We start from the raw sequence: 19,442 nt of genomic DNA, 5'->3' as shown, positions 1-19,442 counted from the left end.
TTAGAGACAGACACAGGAGTTCATGAGACTCCTCATTAAACAAACAAGACAACAATACAGTTGAAATACAGTGCATGCATCACAGTTCAAATGAAATCAACAGTAATTCCTTTCCTTTACTCGTGTGCTTACTCCAAAGTCACCTCCCTCAATCCCGTAGTATCTTACTACCAACGGCCAAGGATAACAGCTAACACCGGTCCGAAATCCATATGCCTCCCTCGTCACAGCAGCCCACTAATAGTGTCTGCGCTACCCTCACCCTTGTAGTGCCCCTATAAAAGCCCACTTTATAAGTCTCACTACTCCGTGGTGATGAAGACAGCAATGCCTGCCCGAATTCACACACCACAAAATAAAAATTGGAATGGCTCCAGCTCAGCGCTCAAAGCTGGAGGGTACCACCACTCTGCAAGCAGAGTAACGTGCACAGAGAAGCTAGCTAGGCTATCAAAGTGACACAAGAAGGATCCCCAGGAAACTATGAGTCTACACAATCTCCACAGATCCAACACTCCTCTTTTTCCCTACAGCCCCAGCCACGAGGCTCCTAAAAGAGTTAAACAGGAAAAGATGACCCCCAGGAACACATCCACAGGTCAACACCCCTTTTTCCCTACAACCACAGCACCGTGGTTCCTAAAAGGGGTAAAACAGGCAACAGAAGACCTAGGCAAATCCCCTCAGGTCCACCCCCCTTTATCCCAAAAGGGGTAAAATACAAACAGACAGATATACTGAAGACCCAGGCAAGTCCCCCCAGGTCCACCCCCCTTTATCCCAAAAAGGGGAAAACAAGCAAACAGACACTCAGCCCGGGCACCTAAGCTAAAATAGGCCAATACAAACACACCCAGGCAACAGACTAAAATGCAGGTAAACAAGTGAGTAACGAGGCACCGGGCAAGATATTACCTGTCTTTGATGTCCTCCCGGGAAGCAGTCACAGACACGTGGACGGGTCAATCAAAGGGGCCGGAACATACCGGTGGCTCTGCAGAAGTCTCTACCGTGTACCTGGAGGTGATCAATCTCCTTTCCTTCCCCCCGGATTCCTCCGTCCACCCTTGTCTTCCTTAGGACGGCTCACCGGCCGGACATAGCCCGATGCCCCACGTTGGGCGCCAAGTTGTTATGGTACTTTTTAGCAGTAAACCAAAATGTTTAAATGTCTATCTGTTCCTGTCCAAATTAATAAAATTGAATTGCGTATATACGCTGAAGTAATTAAGTCTGACACACAAGGTTCAGGTTAAAATAACTTCGAGAAAGTTTATTGGCAAGTGAAGTAAAAGCGGGCGCGCAGGCCCTTTTAAGAGGCATTTTGCGTCATCATTGATTATTAGAATATCAGCAAATAAACATCATCAATTGGATTAATTGTTAAGTGTCGGGGTTAGTGTCTTACCTAATGGTTCGAAAAATTAAGAGGCTAGTCCCGTGCCCACCCACCAGAGGTGGGATTATTCTGGACACGGGTGGGGATAAGGGGGTCTTGAGCGTAATTTTACACGGTCAGTGATATCAGGCCTCATGTCCAGGTGCAAGGTCTCTTATGAATAGAACATTTCATTACTACTGTGTTCTCGTGGCCTTCAAACTATACTATCTTACAAGTTTAGGGAGTAGTCGGCAACTCCTGTGTCTTTGCAGGAAATACAGTCTTTGTCTACTATACTAATTGGGTTGAGAAGTTCAGTCACGTAAGGTAGTTTTAAAATGAACAAGTTAAGTCATGAGGACAAAATGGAGGATTGAAGAAGTCAGGTTAGGAGGACAAAATGGAGGATTGAAGAAGTCAGGTTAGGAGGACAAAATGGAGGATTGTCACAGTATAAAGTTAAAATGGAGTTAGTACAATAATTCAATACAAGTACAATAAAGATTTTTAATAATCCCACATCACCACCACTCATATCTGTTTTAACAATAGGTTAAGCTTTACATTTAAAATAAATATTTTTTTTCACTGTAATAGAAGAGCAGTTGCCTGCCTGCCAGCTTCTGTGTAAGGTTCACAATGGATACTGTGCCTATTTGCCCAGTGCCACCACTCATATCTGTTTTAACAATAGGTTAAGCTTTACATTTAAAATAAATATTTTTTTTCACTGTAATAGAAGAGCAGTTAGTTGTCTGCAAGCGTCTGTGTTTCAGGCCTACTTCAGCGTGTGCTCTGCAGACCTGTGCCAGCGTGCTTTGACAGTTGGCAATCATATCTGGTGTCTCTATAGCGTGCTTTTACAACCAAAATTTTGTTTCCACTGTAATAGAAGAGCAGTTGCCTGCCTGCCAGCTTCTGTGTGAGGTTCACATTGGATACTGTGCCTATTTGCCCAGTGCCACCACTCATATCTGTTTTAACAATTGGTTAAGCTTTCGATTTAAAAGAAATAATTTTTTTTCACTGTAATAGAAGAGCAGTTAGTTGTCTGCAAGCGTCTGTGTTTCAGGCCTACTTCAGCGTGTGCTCTGCAGACCTGTGCCAGCGTGCTTTGAAAAGTTGCCAATCATATCTGGTGTCTCTTTAGCGTGCTTTTGCAACCAAAATTTTGTTTCCACTGTAATAGAAGAGCAGTTGCCTGCCTGCCAGCTTCTGTGTGAGGTTCACATTGGATACTGTGCCTATTTGCCCAGTGCCACCACTCATATCTGTTTTAACAATAGGTTAAGCTTTACATTTAAAATAAATGTTTTTTTTTCACTGTAATAGAAGAGCAGTTGCCTGCCTGCCAGCTTCTGTGTGAGGTTCACATTGGATACTGTGCCTATTTGCCCAGTGCCACCACTCATATCTGTTTTAACAATAGGTTAAGCTTTACATTTAAAATAAATATTTTTTTTCACTGTAATAGAAGAGCAGTTAGTTGTCTGCAAGCGTCTGTGTTTCAGGCCTACTTCAGCGTGTGCTCTGCAGACCTGTGCCAGCGTGCTTTGACAGTTGCCACTCATATCTTGTGTCTCTATAGCGTGCTTTTACAACCAAAATTTGTTTTTCACTGTTATAGATTGAATAGCAGTTACTTGTCTTCAAGCGGCTCTGTCAGTCCTTCCTTCAGCGTGTGCTCTGCAGAACTGTTCCAGTGCACATTGCCAATCATATCTGGTCTCACAGTAGCTTGCACGCATAGTACCACTAATCCCCCAAAAAATGACAGGCAGAGGCAGGCCACCCCGCAGGGGCCGTCGTGGTCGTGGCCGTGGTGCTGTGATTCCCTTTTGCCCTAGAATAATGCCAAGTTTTCAGAAGCCACGTACCCTGAACTTGAAAAGTTCTGAGGACATAGTTGACTGGCTAACACAGGACACCCAATCTTGTACAGCCTCCGCTCGGAACCTTGACGCACCATCCTCCTCCAGCTTAGCTTCAGGCACCTCTCAAGATAGCACTCACCCGCCTGCCGCCACCACCAAAACTAGCACCACAGCCGCTTTACTTGGTATGTCAGAGGAGTTATTCACACACCCGTTTGAAGAAATGAGTGATGCGCAACCATTATTGCTAGAGGATGTAGATAACAGGGATATGTCTCAGGAAGGCAGCATTAAACACATGGAGGTACGGTGTGATGATGATGATGTTGTACCCGCTGCTGCTTCCTTTTCTGAGTTGTCAGATACAAGCGAAGCGGTTGATGATGACGATGCGTCCATGGATGTCACGTGTGTGCCCGCTAGAAGAGAAGAAGAACAGGGCGAAAGTTCAGATGGGGAGACAGAGAGGAGGAGGAGGAGGAGACCAGTTGGAAGCAGGGGGGGGTCGTCGCAAGGAGCTAGTGGCACAGTCAGACAGCATGCATCGGCACCCGGGGTCAGCCCGACAACACGCCAATCAACGCATGCTGTGTCCACCACCAGAATGCCGTCATTGCAGAGCTCAGCAGTGTGGCATTTTTTTTGTGTGTCTGCCTCTGACAACAGCGATGCCATTTGCAACCTGTGCCAAAGGAAACTGAGTCGTGGGAGGTCCAACACCCACCTAGGTACAACTGCTTTGCATAGGCACATGATCTCACATCACAAACGCCTATGGGATCAACACATGAGTACAAGCAGCATGCCTACTCTAAGCCGCCATCCTCCTCCTGGTCCAGCATCTTCAGCCACGTCAACCACTGCTGTCCTTCTTGCCCCCTCTCAACCATCCGCCACTCCGTCTCCCGCCTTGAGCAGTTCCCGCTCATCTGCCCACAGTCATGTGTTTCTGTCAAGGACATGTTTGAGCGTAAGAAGCCAATGTCACCAAGTCACCCCCTTGCCCAGCGTCTGACAGCTGGCTTGTCCGAACTATTAGCCCGCCAGCTTTTACCATACAATCTGGTTGAGTCTGAGGCGTTCAAAAAATTTGTAGCTATTGGGACACCGCAGTGGAAGGTACCCGGCCGGAATTTCTTTTCACAAAAGGCAATCCCCAACTTGTACTCGATTGTGCAAAAGGAAGTCATGGCATGTCTGGCACACAGTGTTGGGGCAAGGGTCCATCTGACCACTGATACCTGGTCTGCAAAGCATGGTCAGGGCAGGTATATCACCTACACTGCGCATTGGGTAAACCTGCTGACGGCTGACAAGCAAGGAATGCGTGGCATTGCAGAGGAGTTGGTGACACCGCCACGAATTGTAGGCAGTCCTGCTGCCACCTCCTCTACTCCTCCTACTCCATCCTCTTCCATAACCTCCTCGGCTGAGTCCTCTTGTGCCGCTGCTTCTTGCTCCACATCAACGGCACCCCCCCAGCTCCCCAGGTACTATTCCACATCCCGGATACGGCAGTGTCACGCCGTCTTGGGTTTGACTTGCTTGAAAGCAGAGAGTCACACCGGACAAGCACTCCTGTCCGCCCTGAACGCACAGGTGGAAAAGTGGCTGACTCCGCAGGAACTGGATATCGGCAAAGTGGTGTGTGACAACGGAAAAAATTTGATAGCGGCATTGAAGTTGGGCAAGTTGACACATGTGCCGTGCATGGCACATGTGTGTAATCTGATCGTACAACGCTTTGTGCATAAGTACACAGGCTTACAGGACGTCCTGAAGCAGGCCAGGAAGGTGTGTGGCCATTTCAGGCGTTCCTACACGGCCATGGCTCACTTTGCCGATATCCAGCGGCGAAACATGCCAGTGAGGCGCTTGATTTGCGACATCCCTACACGTTGGAATTCAACACTCCTAATGTTCGACCGCCTGCTCCAACAAGAAAAAGCTGTTAATGATAATGAATATTTGTATGACCGGGGTGCTAGGACAGCCTCTGGGGAGCTGGGATTTTTTTTGCCACGTTACTGGACGCTCATGCGCAATGCCTGTAGGCTCATGCGTCCTTTTGAGGAGGTGACAAACCTAGTCAGTCGCAGTTGTGTGTGTGCGTGTGTATGGCTGTCAGCCTGTGTGTGTGTGTGACAGGGTGAAGATTTCTTGCACATGGGTGTGACAGGGTGAAGATTTCTTGCACAGGGCGCCTAAAGGCCTAAGGCTGGCCCTGCGCATGGGTCAGTTGCTCTGCACCAGACTTCCCTCCAATTGATCAAAGTTAAAGGATTTCAAGTGGACTGATTACAATTACAGGGCCTCTAAAGAGTCCTGTATTGTTATTTGTCGTCACTACCTTCCCGCGTCGGGAGTGGGTCATTTGCGCCCCTGCTGCCTTCCTTGCATGTGGTAGCTGTTTGTCAGGGATTTGTCAATCCATTTCTGCCAAGTGACCCTATGACAGGGTGAAGATTTCTTGCACATGGGTGTGACAGGGTGAAGATTTCTTGCACAGGGCGCCCAAAGGCCTAAGGCTGGCCCTGCGCATGGGTCAGTGGCTCTGCACCAGACTTCCCTCCAATTGATCAAAGTTAAAGGATTTCAAGTGGACTGATTACAATTACAGGGCCTCTAAAGAGTCCTGTATTGTTATTTGTCGTCACTACCTTCCCGCGTCGGGAGTGGGTCATTTGCGCCCCTGCTGCCTTCCTTGCATGTGGTAGCTGTTTGTCAGGGATTTGTCAATCCATATCTGCCAAGTGACCCTATGTAGGGGGAACAGTCTCTATTCTGCTCTGTGTCAGTGTGTATCAGGGATCATTAGGATAGGTGTCAATCCATATCTGCCAAGTGACCCTATGTAGGGGGAACAGTCTCTATTCTGCTCTGTGTCAGTGTGTATCAGGGATCATTAGGATAGGTGTCAATCCATATCTGCCAAGTGACCCTATGTAGGAGGAACAGTCCCTATTCTGCTCTGTGTCACTGTGTATCAGGGATCATTAGGATAGGTGTCAATCCATATCTGCCAAGTGACCCTATGTAGGAGGAACAGTCCCTATTCTGCTCTGTGTCACTGTTTATCAGGGATCATTAGGATAGGTGTCAATCCATATCTGCCAAGTGACCCTATGTAGGGGGAACAGTCTCTATTCTGCTCTGTGTCAGTGTGTATCAGGGATCATTAGGATAGGTGTCAATCCATATCTGCCAAGTGACCCTATGTAGGAGGAACAGTCCCTATTCTGCTCTGTGTCACTGTGTATCAGGGATCATTAGGATAGGTGTCAATCCATATCTGCCAAGTGACCCTATGTAGGAGGAACAGTCCCTATTCTGCTCTGTGTCACTGTGTATCAGGGATCATTAGGATAGGTGTCAATCCATATCTGCCAAGTGACCCTATGTAGGGGGAACAGTCCCTATTCTGCTCTGTGTCAGTGTGTATCAGGGGTTTTGAGGACAGGTGTCAATCCATATCTGCCAAATGACCCTATGTAGGGGGAACAGAGACCATGATACACACTGACACAGAGCAGAATAGGGACTGTTACCCCTACATAGGGTCACTTGGCGGGTATGGATTGACACCTCTCCTCAAAGCCCATGATACACACTGGGGGGAGCTACTGTCCTCCCCAACCCCTGCGCGGTGGGTGGGGGCCATAAATCACAATGGGGGACCTACTGTCCTCCCCCCCTCGGCCCCCACCCCTGCGCGGTGGGTGGGAGCCATAAATCACCCCACAGTGTTTGGTTCTAATGAGTGCAACGTAAATGGCTGCACAGGAGCTGGCCAACTGGAGAATTCAAAAGAGAAAACATGCACTGGAACTAATCGAGAAAGAGGAAAGACAGCCATACCAGATTCAGATGACAAAGCTGACACACAAGGGGTTAATTGAAATTGATACCGTGCCCGATCAGAACTTGACCCTAGAGGATCTGTCTGATTCTGTGTGGCAGCCTCAGGATTCTCAGCAGGATTGCATCTCAGAGAAAAGGGACACAACATCTCAACACAAGAGCCACCGTTTAGATCAGGACTGCCTTATATGCAAAGGGCTGATAAACCCCCCAGATGATGCTGACTTAAGCCAATGGGTAATTACCAAGAAACCAGAGAAAATTTGGAAACACCATATAACTAATGGCAATCAACATTCTTCATGCATTGAAAAGAAGAACAAGAAATTGTATGATCCAGATACTGGACTCACAGATCCAGCAGACTCAAGTGTGTGGAAGGGATTCCTTCACATGTTCTCTATAAAGCAGTTTAAAGTTACAGCCACGCCAGAGTCTGGTTATAGCAGTCATCTTTGCCAGGATTTACCAAAAGTGTTAACATCCGAAGGATGCATTTTGCAAGAGTCTGTTTGGGAATATGTGGATCGTATCTGGCCAGAGTGCACCAAGGACATGTGTGTGTGATCCGACTGAATCAAAGAACGTCAAGTGATGCAGTTTCATATGCTCGGCTGTATTCTTATCTTAATCGGGAGCTGAGATATGCAATCATCAGAAGTCATGGCATGGAGGCGTTCCTAGTGCCTCTACCTGCCGGCCAACCCATCCCTCAAAGATTGCGTCCTTTGGGAGGTCCAGGTTTGGAAGACAACCATCCTATTCTGCTTCTGATCTTGCTTCTTCCAAGCCATCCTTCCTGGACAGCTTATCCCAAAAAATCTTCCAAGAAACAAAGAAGGTTTGGATATCCCAGATGATATTTTCTCTGACATATTAGCAGATGTTGAACGAGAGGAGAGACAAATGGCCGAGCAAGGGCTCCCTCCTCCAGGTTTCCTAAATTTTGAGCAGTGGAATCAGAATTCTGAGGATACAGGAGAGGAAGTTGGCATGCCTGAGATCATGAATATGCTCCAAAATTTGAGCAATGGCCTTCAGTTCCCAGGAGAATTCTCTGTAATTATAGGAGAGAGTCAGGGTGCTAATATTATGCCACCTCTCCATGTGCCAAATACTGTTCCAGCAGGTCTCCCATATCCATCTTTTCCATTGTATCCAGAAGCAGCCTACCCTGGCTGGCATGGTATGTTGCCCCCTACTCATGCAGTAAATCCATTGTTCATTGACCCAGCCAATCTCTTCTCTTACCCGCTTTCACAAATAATACCACCTAACTTCTTATCTGATCAACATTTTACTGCAGGACCTCAACCTTTTGCATAAATGTTGTAGTTTTGTTATATTTACGTTTTTTTTTTAACTGTTATGTTTTAGCGAAATATTGAAAAAAATACATGTAATGTTCAAAGCTGAAATTTTAATTTGTCTCAGTAAGTTGAAAGCCATACTTTCTATGGGAGTTTCAAATGTTCAATAATTGTTTTCTGAAGAAAGCATAACTGTCTGTTTTTAGCAAGCAACAACCCCATATTAAAGGACCACTCTAGTGCCAGGAAAACATACTCGTTTTCCTGGCACTAGAGTACCCTGAGGGTGCCCCCACCCTCAGGGACCCCCTCCCGCCGGGCTCTGGAGAGAGGAAGGGGTTAAACTTACCTCTTTTTCCAGCGCCGGGCGGGGAGCTTTCCTCCTCCTCTCCATCTTGATCGCGACGTCATCGGCTGAATGCGCATGCGCGGCAGGAGCCGCGCTCGCATTCAGCCGGTCGCATAGGAAAGCATTTACAATGCTTTCCTATGGACGCTTGCGTGCTCTCACTGTGATTTTCACAGTGAGAATCACGCAAGCGCCTCTAGCGGCTGTCAGTGAGACAGCCACTAGAGGATTTGGAGGCTGGATTAACCCTCATTATAAACATAGCAGTTTCTCTGAAACTGCTATGTTTATAAAAAAAAAAGGGTTAATCCTAGAGGTACCTGGCACCCAGACCACTTCATTAAGCTGAAGTCGTCTGGGTGCCTAGAGTGGTCCTTTAAGCTGTTTATTCACTGAACATCTATTTGTACTGAATTGAAAACTGAATGACAAAATGTAGGCAGAAAACGAATGATTTGAATATATTCTTCAAATACCAGAATTTTTTAATTTGTTTTTTAGTTCACTACTATTCTGTGTTTAGTAATGTATAAGTGTGCCAGATGTGACAAGTTTACATAGGTTAATTATAGCCACTGTTATATCTGGGCTACAAATACATGCATTTTGGCAAACACCTCAAAGCCCATGTAAGCTTTGTGTTGTTGAATTTCAGTGATTTCTTTTATGTTGCATGTGTACAGTTGTACTGTAAAATTGGTAAAGCATGGGATATGTTTTTACATTTGTATACTAAAAATTTTAATATACGTTGAAAAAAAAAAAAAAAAGGACGCATGAGCCTACAGGCATTGCGCATGAGCGTCCAGTAACGTGGCAAAAAAAATCCCAGCTCCCCAGAGGCTGTCCTAGCACCCCGGTCATACAAATATTCATTAACAGCTTTTTCTTGTTGGAGCAGGCGGTCGAACATTAGGAGTGTTGAATTCCAACGTGTAGGGCTGTCGCAAATCAAGCGCCTCACTGGCATGTTGTTTCGCCGCTGGATATCGGCAAAGTGAGCCATGGCCGTGTAGGAACGCCTGAAATGGCCACACACCTTCCTGGCCTGCTTCAGGACGTCCTGTAAGCCTGTGTACTTATGCACAAAGCGTTGTATGATCAGATTACACACATGTGCCATGCACGGCACATGTGTCAACTTGCCCAACTTCAATGCCGCTATCAAATTTTTTCCGTTGTCACACACCACTTTGCCGATATCCAGTTGCTGCGGAGTCAGCCACTTTTCCACCTGTGCGTTCAGGGCGGACAGGAGTGCTTGTCCGGTGTGACTCTCTGCTTTCAAGCAAGTCAAACCCAAGACGGCGTGACACTGCCGTATCCGGGATGTGGAATAGTACCTGGGGAGCTGGGGGGGTGCCGTTGATGTGGAGCAAGAAGCAGCGGCACAAGAGGACTCAGCCGAGGAGGTTATGGAAGAGGATGGAGTAGGAGGAGTAGAGGAGGTGGCAGCAGGACTGCCTGCAATTCGTGGCGGTGTCACCAACTCCTCTGCAATGCCACGCATTCCTTGCTTGTCAGCCGTCAGCAGGTTTACCCAATGCGCAGTGTAGGTGATATACCTGCCCTGACCATGCTTTGCAGACCAGGTATCAGTGGTCAGATGGACCCTTGCCCCAACACTGTGTGCCAGACATGCCATGACTTCCTTTTGCACAATCGAGTACAAGTTGGGGATTGCCTTTTGTGAAAAGAAATTCCGGCCGGGTACCTTCCACTGCGGTGTCCCAATAGCTACAAAGTTTTTGAACGCCTCAGACTCAACCAGATTGTATGGTAAAAGCTGGCGGGCTAATAGTTCGGACAAGCCAGCTGTCAGACGCTGGGCAAGGGGGTGACTTGGTGACATTGGCTTCTTACGCTCAAACATGTCCTTGACAGAAACACATGACTGTGGGCAGATGAGCGGGAACTGCTCAAGGCGGGAGACGGAGTGGCGGATGGTTGAGAGGGGGCAAGAAGGACAGCAGTGGTTGACGTGGCTGAAGATGCTGGACCAGGAGGAGGATGGCGGCTTAGAGTAGGCGTGCTGCTTGTACTCATGTGTTGATCCCATAGGCGTTTGTGATGTGAGATCATGTGCCTACGCAAAGCAGTTGTACCTAGGTGGGTGTTGGACCTCCCACGACTCAGTTTCCTTTGGCACAGGTTGCAAATGGCATCGCTGTTGTCAGAGGCAGACACACAAAAAAAATGCCACACTGCTGAGCTCTGCAATGACGGCATTCTGGTGGTGGACACAGCATGCGTTGATTGGCGTGCTGTCGGGCTGACCCCGGGTGCCGATGCATGCTGTCTGACTGTGCCACTAGCTCCTTGCGACGACCCCCTCCTGCTTCCAACTCGTCTCCTCCTCCTCTCTGTCTCCCCATCTGAACTTTCGCCCTGTTCTTCTTCTTGCCGAGCGGGCACCCACATGACATCCATGGACGCATCGTCATCATCAACCGCTTCGCTTGTATCTGACAACTCAGAAAAGGAAGCAGCAGCGGGTACAACATCATCATCATCACACCGTACCTCCATGTGTTTAATGCTGCCTGCCTGAGACATATCCCTGTTATCTACATCCTCTAGCAATAATGGTTGCGCATCACTCATTTCTTCAAACGGGTGTGTGAATAACTCCGCTGACATACCAAGTAAAGCGGCTGTGGTGCTAGTTTTGGTGGTGGCGGCAGGCGGGTGAGTGCTATCTTGAGAGGTGCCTGAAGCTAAGCTGGAGGAGGATGGTGCGTCAAGGTTCCGAGCGGAGGCTGTACAAGATTGGGTGTCCTGTGTTAGCCAGTCAACTATGTCCTCAGAACTTTTCAAGTTCAGGGTACGTGGCTTCTGAAAACTGGGCATTATTCTAGGGCAAAAGGGAATCACAGCACCACGACCATGACGGCCCCTGCGGGGTGGCCTGCCTCTGCCTGTCATTTTTTTGGGGATTAGTGGTACTATGCGTGCAAGCTACTGTGAGACCAGATATGATTGGCAATGTGAACTGTAACAGTTCTGCAGAGCACACACTGTAGGCCTAAGACACCCGCTTGAAGACAAGTAACTGCTATTCAATCTATAACAGTGAAAAATTTTGGTTTTAAAAGCACGCTATAGAGACACCAGATATGATTGGCAATGTGCACTGGAACAGTTCTGCAGAGCACACGTTGAAGGAAGGACTGACAGAGCCGCTTGAAGACAAGTAACTGCTATTCAATCTATAACAGTGAAAAAAAATTTTGGTTTTAAAAGCACGCTATAGAGACACCAAATATGATTGGCAACTGTCAAAGCACGCTGGAACAGGTCTACAGAGCACACGCTGAAGTAGGCCTGACACCCAGACGCTTGCAGACAACTAACTGATCTTCTATTACAGTGAAAAAAAATGATTTCTTTGAACACCATCTAAAGCTTAAGCTATTGTTAAAACAGATATGAGTGGTGGCACTGACTGTGCAAATGGGCAAGGCATCCAACCTGACACAGAAGCTGGCAGGCAGGCAACTGCTCTTCTATTACAGTGAAAACAAATTATTTATTTTAAGTCTAAAGCTTAACCAATTGTTAAAACAGATATGAGTGGTGGCACTGGGCAAGTGGGCACAGTATCCAATGTGAACCTCACACAGAAGCTGGCAGACAGGCAACTGCTCTTCTATTACAGTGAAAACAAAATTTTGGTTGTAAAAGCACGCTATAGAGACACCAGATATGAGTGGCAACTGTCAAAATACGCTGGCAGGGTTGTGCAGGGCACACGCTGAAGGAAGGCCTGACAGAGCCGCTTGAAGGACACTGACTGTCTGCTATTAGCTTACACTGGAAACCTTTTTTCTTTGTAAAAGCACGCTAAAGAGACACCAGATATGATTGGCAACTGTCAAAGCACGCTGGCACAGGTCTGCAGAGCACACGCTGAAGTAGGCCTGACACCCAGACGCTTGCAGACAACTAACTGATCTTCTATTACAGTGAAAAAAATGATTTCTTTAAAATCTAAAGCTTAAGCTATTGTTAAAACAGATATGAGTGGTGGCACTGACTGTGCAAATGGGCAAGGCATCCAACCTGACACAGAAGCTGGCAGGCAGGCAGGCAACTGCTCTTCTATTACAGTGAAAACAAATTATTTATTTTAAATCTAAAGCTTAACCAATTGTTAAAACAGATATGAGTGGTGGCACTGGACAAGTGGGCACAGTATCCAATGTGAACCTCACACAGAAGCTGGCAGGCAGGCAACTGCTCTTCTATTACAGTGAAAAAAAAATATTTATTTTAAATGTATAGCTTAACCAATTGTTAAAACAGATATGATTGGTGGCACTGGGCAAGTAGGCACAGTATCCAATGTGAACCTCACACAGAAGCTGGCAGGCAGGCAACTGCTCTTCTATTACAGTGGAAACAAAATTTTGGTTGTAAAAGCATGCTATAGAGACACCAGATATGAGTGGCAACTGTCAAAGTACGCTGGCAGGGTTGTGCAGGGCACACGCTGAAGGAAGGCCTGACAGAGCCGCTTGAAGGACACTGACTGTCTGCTATTAGCTTACACTGGAAACCTTTTTTCTTTGTAAAAGCACGCTAAAGAGACACCAGATATGATTGGCAACTGTCAAAGCACGCTGGCACAGGTCTGCAGAGCACACGCTGAAGTAGGCCTGACACCCAGACGCTTGCAGACAACTAACTGATCTTCTATTACAGTGAAAAAAAAATATTTATTTTAAATGTAAAGCTTAACCTATTGTTAAAACAGATATGAGTGGTGGCACTGGACAAGTAGGCACAGTATCCAATGTGAACCTCACACAGAAGCTGGCAGGCAGGCACCTGCAATAACATTACACAGGGAAAAAAAAAAAGCAGCCTGATGTTATAGCCCTAAAAAGGGCTTTTTGGGGTGCTGTCCTTACAGCAGAGATCAGATGAGTCCTTCAGGATTGTAGTGGACACTGAATACCCTAGCCTAGCTATCAATTTCCCTATCTAATCAGCAGCAGCTAAACTTTCCCTCCTCTCACTAAGCATGCAGCTTCCGAATGAATCGAAAATGGATGCTGGGAGGGAGGTTGGAGGGTGTGGAAGGGAGGGAGTGCTGCTGATTGGCTGGAATGTGTCTGCTGACCGAGAGGCACAGGGTCAAAGTTTGCCCAATGATGACGAATAGGGGGCGGATCGAACTGCGCATGTGTCCGCCCGCCGCGGCGAACGCGAACACGCTAAGTTCGCCAGGAACTGTTCGCCGGCGGACAGTTCGGTACATCACTAATCTTAATATATAATATAATTATATCGCAATCTACATTAAGACGCAAACAATCCACTTCGAATAATTACAGTGGTCTGGCACAGATTGCGATCGAAGTAAAGAGGAGAAAGATAATTGTATTTTATTTTTTTAAATTTTAAAAAAAAAATCTGGATTTAAATATTTAAATAGCAACTAAAAAGGCTGCCGAACCAAAGAATCCTAATAGAAGATATAAAAAAACAGGATAGTAAACCGGAGAAACGTCTCTCCTTTTTCTCTCCTGAAACAAACAAACGAATATGGACAGAACAGACCTGGAGGAAAATTCTTTAAATATGCCAGAGCTAACCCCCAAAAATTCTATGCTGGACACAGGAAAGGACGACCAAGTGATTATTAAAGCCTTTCTGGAAAGAACATTTGATTCCTAATTAGAGAAATTTAAATCTGAGATTAATAATATTATGAGAGATGTTAAAGAAGAGCTACAGCGGCTAAGGAAACAACTTCAAGAAAATGAAGCATGCACGACACCATTACAGGCCACAATTCAACAACATGAAGATATTGCCAAACAACAAGATAACAGAATTAGCACAATGGCTAAAGCCAAATATGAAGATAGAGCCCGAAGAAATCATTTAAGGCTCGGGGACGTTCCAGAATCCATATCTCAGGATGGACTGGAAATTTGTATAATAGAGTTCATAAGAACACTCGGTATAGACATATCAAGATACAGAGAACCTCTGGAAAGATGCCACGGGATTTTTAAACCACCTGGAGTCCACAGTTCTAAGCCTTGTGGTGTCATCATTATCTGCGTATCATTTAGACTCAAAGATCACATTATCAAAGCAGCGAGAGAAACCCATTTACCTTCTGAATATGCTCAAATAAAAATATTCCCAGATCTGTCCTTCCATACCAGATCCGAAAGAAGATGCTACGCAGATTTAACGAAGATATAAAGAAATCAAGTACACTTGAGCTACCCTACGAAAATTATTATTTCCTATGAATACAGCACAATTGTATGCGAATCCCCTGAAAAACTCGAAAGCTGGCTTAAAGAAAAAAAATTATAAAGAAAAAGAAAGAGACCTTCACTTAATTATATCCATGGTAGGAAGGGAAGAGAGAGGAAAGAGAGGAAAAAAATATGTAATTATATATGTAACGATTGCACCGTATAATATAGACACAGCTCACTTTTTAAACAATTCTTAATGCACTAACACTTTAAAATGGAGTAGGTAGAGAGAGAAGAAAGTTGAAGAGATATAAAAAAGGGAAGGTGACATTTTTGAAAGAAGAATTGCAGTATTATTCACAGTTATAAATTGCTGATCACTAGGAAGATTATATAAAGGGGGGAGGGAGGGGAGAGGGAAAGAAAGAGTGAAAAGGAAGTATGTAAGGGCAAAAGAATGTATACTACAATAAAAATGTTAGATTATCACATACATTTAGACATTATTAATGAACACCTAACATTTAGATAAATAAATAATTAAAAGATAACAAATGACACACTAATTTGCATACAAACTATATGTAAATCTACTTTTTTTTTTCTTTCTTTTCTCTTCCCTCGGATGGGAGAGGAATTTTCGTGTGTTTTTTTTTTTTTTTTTTTTTCACTGTGACGGACTGCCTGGCACCTCAACCGGGTACCTCCGTCAATCGCTGCTTCCTAGTACATGTGAGCACCATAAGCACTGCACTGGAACACCATAACCACTGTAAACCCCCCTGAACCGCCGCAGCTTGGTTGGGGTCTCGTCTTCCTTCAACCCACCCTGGACCCAAGACCAGGAACCAGCTTCCAGTGGGTAGACCTCTCCTTCAAAAGGGCGCTTGAAGCTCTGGGAGTTCACTTTTTTACTGGGCACCTTATTTTTTGATAATTTAACATGTTGATTTAACATTTTTTACTTTTGTTTCTATGTCTATCTAGCAAGATTACCAGGGAGAGAGGCTTTGCTACATTATTAATTCATGCCAGTATTTTACCGACATTAGAACTTTCTTGCTATCCCTTCCTCTCCATTACTTGCTTTCTGTGATTATCTGAGCACAATTTTTGGCCATAGACAGCATGGTTCCATTGGACAGCTTGTTAGACTAGTTGTTATAATTCCCATCACCTGTTGATATATATCTTTACAACCTAATAAGCCACTAGTATTCAGACAACTTGCTAAATAACTCCTGTCTGTTTTGACATTTGACTGGAAGCTGTACTTTAGGATTACTCAGACTCATCTAAATAATATACTCAGATATTAACTCTAATACTCCTGGTTTGTACATTTCATTGGAGCCATACAAATAAAGCTCTTTTAACCTAATTAGGAACTATATTGAGACCACTGTCTTTTTTTTCTTATATGGACATAGGAATTAACCCTATAGGGTTATGACTACACAGACCGGGTGTGTTTCATAGCTTGCAGTTCTCTAGATACATATTGCTATATACTTTACGTAACCTATGAAGAAAAGGATGTGTAAACTTCCAGAAAACCATCAGGAAATTCTAAACGTGACGATCAAAGAATGATAAATATAAACTGCCTGAGACAATAAAAATAAATTGTGCGTCAATACACATATACACATGGTGTAAATTCCTCTGTATCACCTACTACAAAATGTTTCCTTTATGTACAGTGACAATAATAGACACACATACAAATTGTGTAAACTATGTGGAAAAATTATTTAACCAACACACAATTTCCTGGAGATGAGGACATTTTTTGTTTCACACAGTTTTGGTTTTTGATCCAGTCTTTGAACTACAACTACAGAAATTCAGAAGATATCTGAGAACATAAACAAAGTCCATACATAGGCAAGGAATGAACACTGGAAGAGATATCACAGTCTTTGCTTAACAAGCTGGTCTGTAGACCCACAATATGGCGCACTTAATAAGGATAAGCATGTCGTATTCAGTAGCCCTCAGGCAACTCCTCACAATAAATCATTTTATGTTGTGGAACTGTTTTTTCCTGGTATTATTTTTCTGTCTGAATTATGGGTCCCACCTTGTAAAATAAACAAATGTATTTACTGCAATCCATGTAGAAGCATTTGGGACCTACGCAGAGGCGTAGCGTGGGGGGGCCGGCGGCACCGGGTGCAACATCTGGGAGAGAAGAGGAAGCAGCCTGGGAGAGAAGAGGAAGCCGAGAGAAAGGTAGGCACTAATCACCCTTCCCCTCTCCCACTGTGTCCCTAATAACCCCCCCTGTCACTACTCACCTCCCCTGTCACTACTCACCCCCCCTTTGTCACTACTCACCTCCCTGTGTCACTAGTCACCCCCCTGTTTCACTAGTCACCCCTCCTGTCACTAGTCACCCCGTGTCACTAGTCACCCCCCCTGTGTCACTAGTCCCCCCGTGTCACTAGTCACCCCCTGTCACTAGTCACCCCCTCACTGTGTCACTAGTCACCCCCCCACTGTGTCACTAGTCACCCTCCCTCACTGTGTCACTAGTTACCCCCTCACTCTGTGTCACTTGTCACCTCAGTCACTAGTCACCTTCCTTCTGTCACTAGTCACCCCTCCCTCACTCTGTCACTAGTCACCCCTCCCTCTGTCACTAGTTACTCCCTCCCTAACTGTCACCCCCTCCCTCCCTCTGTCACTATGTCACCCCCACCCGCCCTCTGTCACTAGTCACCCCTTCCTCCCTCTGTCACTGTGTCACCTCCACCCTCTGTCACTAGTCACCCCTCCCTCCCTCTGTCACTAGTCTCCCTCTGTCACTAGTGACGTCCTCCCTCTGTCACCATGTCACCCCCTCCCTCACTCTGTCACTGTGTCACCCCCTCCCTCACTCTGTCACTAGTCACCCCGTCCCTCACTCTGTCACTAGTCATCCCCTCCCTCACTCTGTCACTAGTCACCCACTCACTCTAGTGACAGAGTGAGGGAGGGGATGACTAGTGACAGAGTTAAGGAGGGAGTGACTAGTGACAGAGGGAGGGGGTGACTAGTGACAGAGAAAGGGAGGGAAGGGGTGACTAGCGTGAGGGACACAGAGTGAGGGAGGGAATGGGTGACACAGTGACAGAGGGAGGGGGTGACTAGTGACAGAGTGCGGGAGTGGGTGACTAGTGACAGAGGGAGGGATGGGGTGACTAGTGACCAGGGCCGGCCTTAGGGGTGTGCGAGCTGTGCGGCCCCACAGGGCGCCATGGAGCAGGGGGCGCCGTGCGGCCGCACAGCCAGCCGGGATTTAAAAAATTTTTTTTTTTTTTTTACATTTGCAGCGGGGGCGGAGCTAAAAGCGCCGGAAAACTGCTGCAGGGGAAGCAGGAAGGAGTCCCTGCTTCCCCACCAAACAGTCACCAGGAGCTGCACTGCCTCCACAATGAACTCCACAGGTAACTGTGGGATTGTCAGGTGAGTGTGACTCTCTGCCTGTGTTTATTACTGTCTGTGTGTGTATGACTGTCTGCCTCTGTGTGTCTGTGTGTATGACTGTCTGCCTGTGTGTGTGTGTCTGTGTATGACTGTCTGCCTGTGTGTGTGTGTATGACTGTCTGCCTCTGTGTGTGTATGTGTGTATGACTGTCTGCCTCTGTGTGTGTATGACTGTGTGTGTCTGTGTGTATTACTGTCTGCCTCTGTGTGTGTCTGTGTGTATTACTGTCTGTGTCTGTGTGTATGACTGACTGACTGTCTGCCTGTGTGTGTCTGTGTGTGTGAGACTGTCTGCCTGTGTGTGTGTGTGTGTGTATATGACTGTCTGCCACTGTGTGTCTGTGTGTATAACTGTCTGCCTCTGTGTGTGTGTCTGTGTGTATAACGGTCTGCCTCTGTGTGTGTGTCTGTGTGTATGACTGCCTGCCTCTGTGTGTATGACTGTCTGCCTCTGTGTGTATGACTGTCTGCCTCTGTGTGTATGACTGTCTGCCTCTGTGTGTCTGTGTGTATGACTATCTGCATGTGTGTGTCTGTGTGTGTGTGTGTGTGTGTGTATGACTGTCTGCCACTGTGTGTCTGTGTGTATTACTGTCTGTCTCTGTGTGTGTGATTGTGTGTATGACTGCTTCTGTGTGTATGACTGCCTCTGTGTGTATGACTGCTTCTGTGTGTATGACTGCCTCTGTGTGTATGGCTGTCTGCCTGTGTGTGTCTGTGTGTATGGCTGTCTGCCTGTGTGTGTCTGTGTGCATGACTGTCTGCGTGTTTGTCTGTGTGTATGACTGTCTGCGTGTGTGTGTGTGTGTATGACTGTGTGTGTCTGTGTGTATTACTGTCTGCCTCTGTGTGTGTCTGTGTGTATTACTGTCTGTGTGTATGACTGACTGTCTGCCTGTGTGTGTCTGTGTGTGTGTATGACTGTCTGCCTGTGTGTGTGTGTGGATGTCTTCCTGTGTGTGTATGGCCGTC

This window comes from Pelobates fuscus, chromosome 5 (genome assembly GCF_036172605.1).
Source record: "Pelobates fuscus isolate aPelFus1 chromosome 5, aPelFus1.pri, whole genome shotgun sequence".
Classification (NCBI taxonomy): Eukaryota; Metazoa; Chordata; class Amphibia; order Anura; family Pelobatidae; genus Pelobates; species Pelobates fuscus.
Note: the sequence above shows the minus strand (reverse complement) of the source record.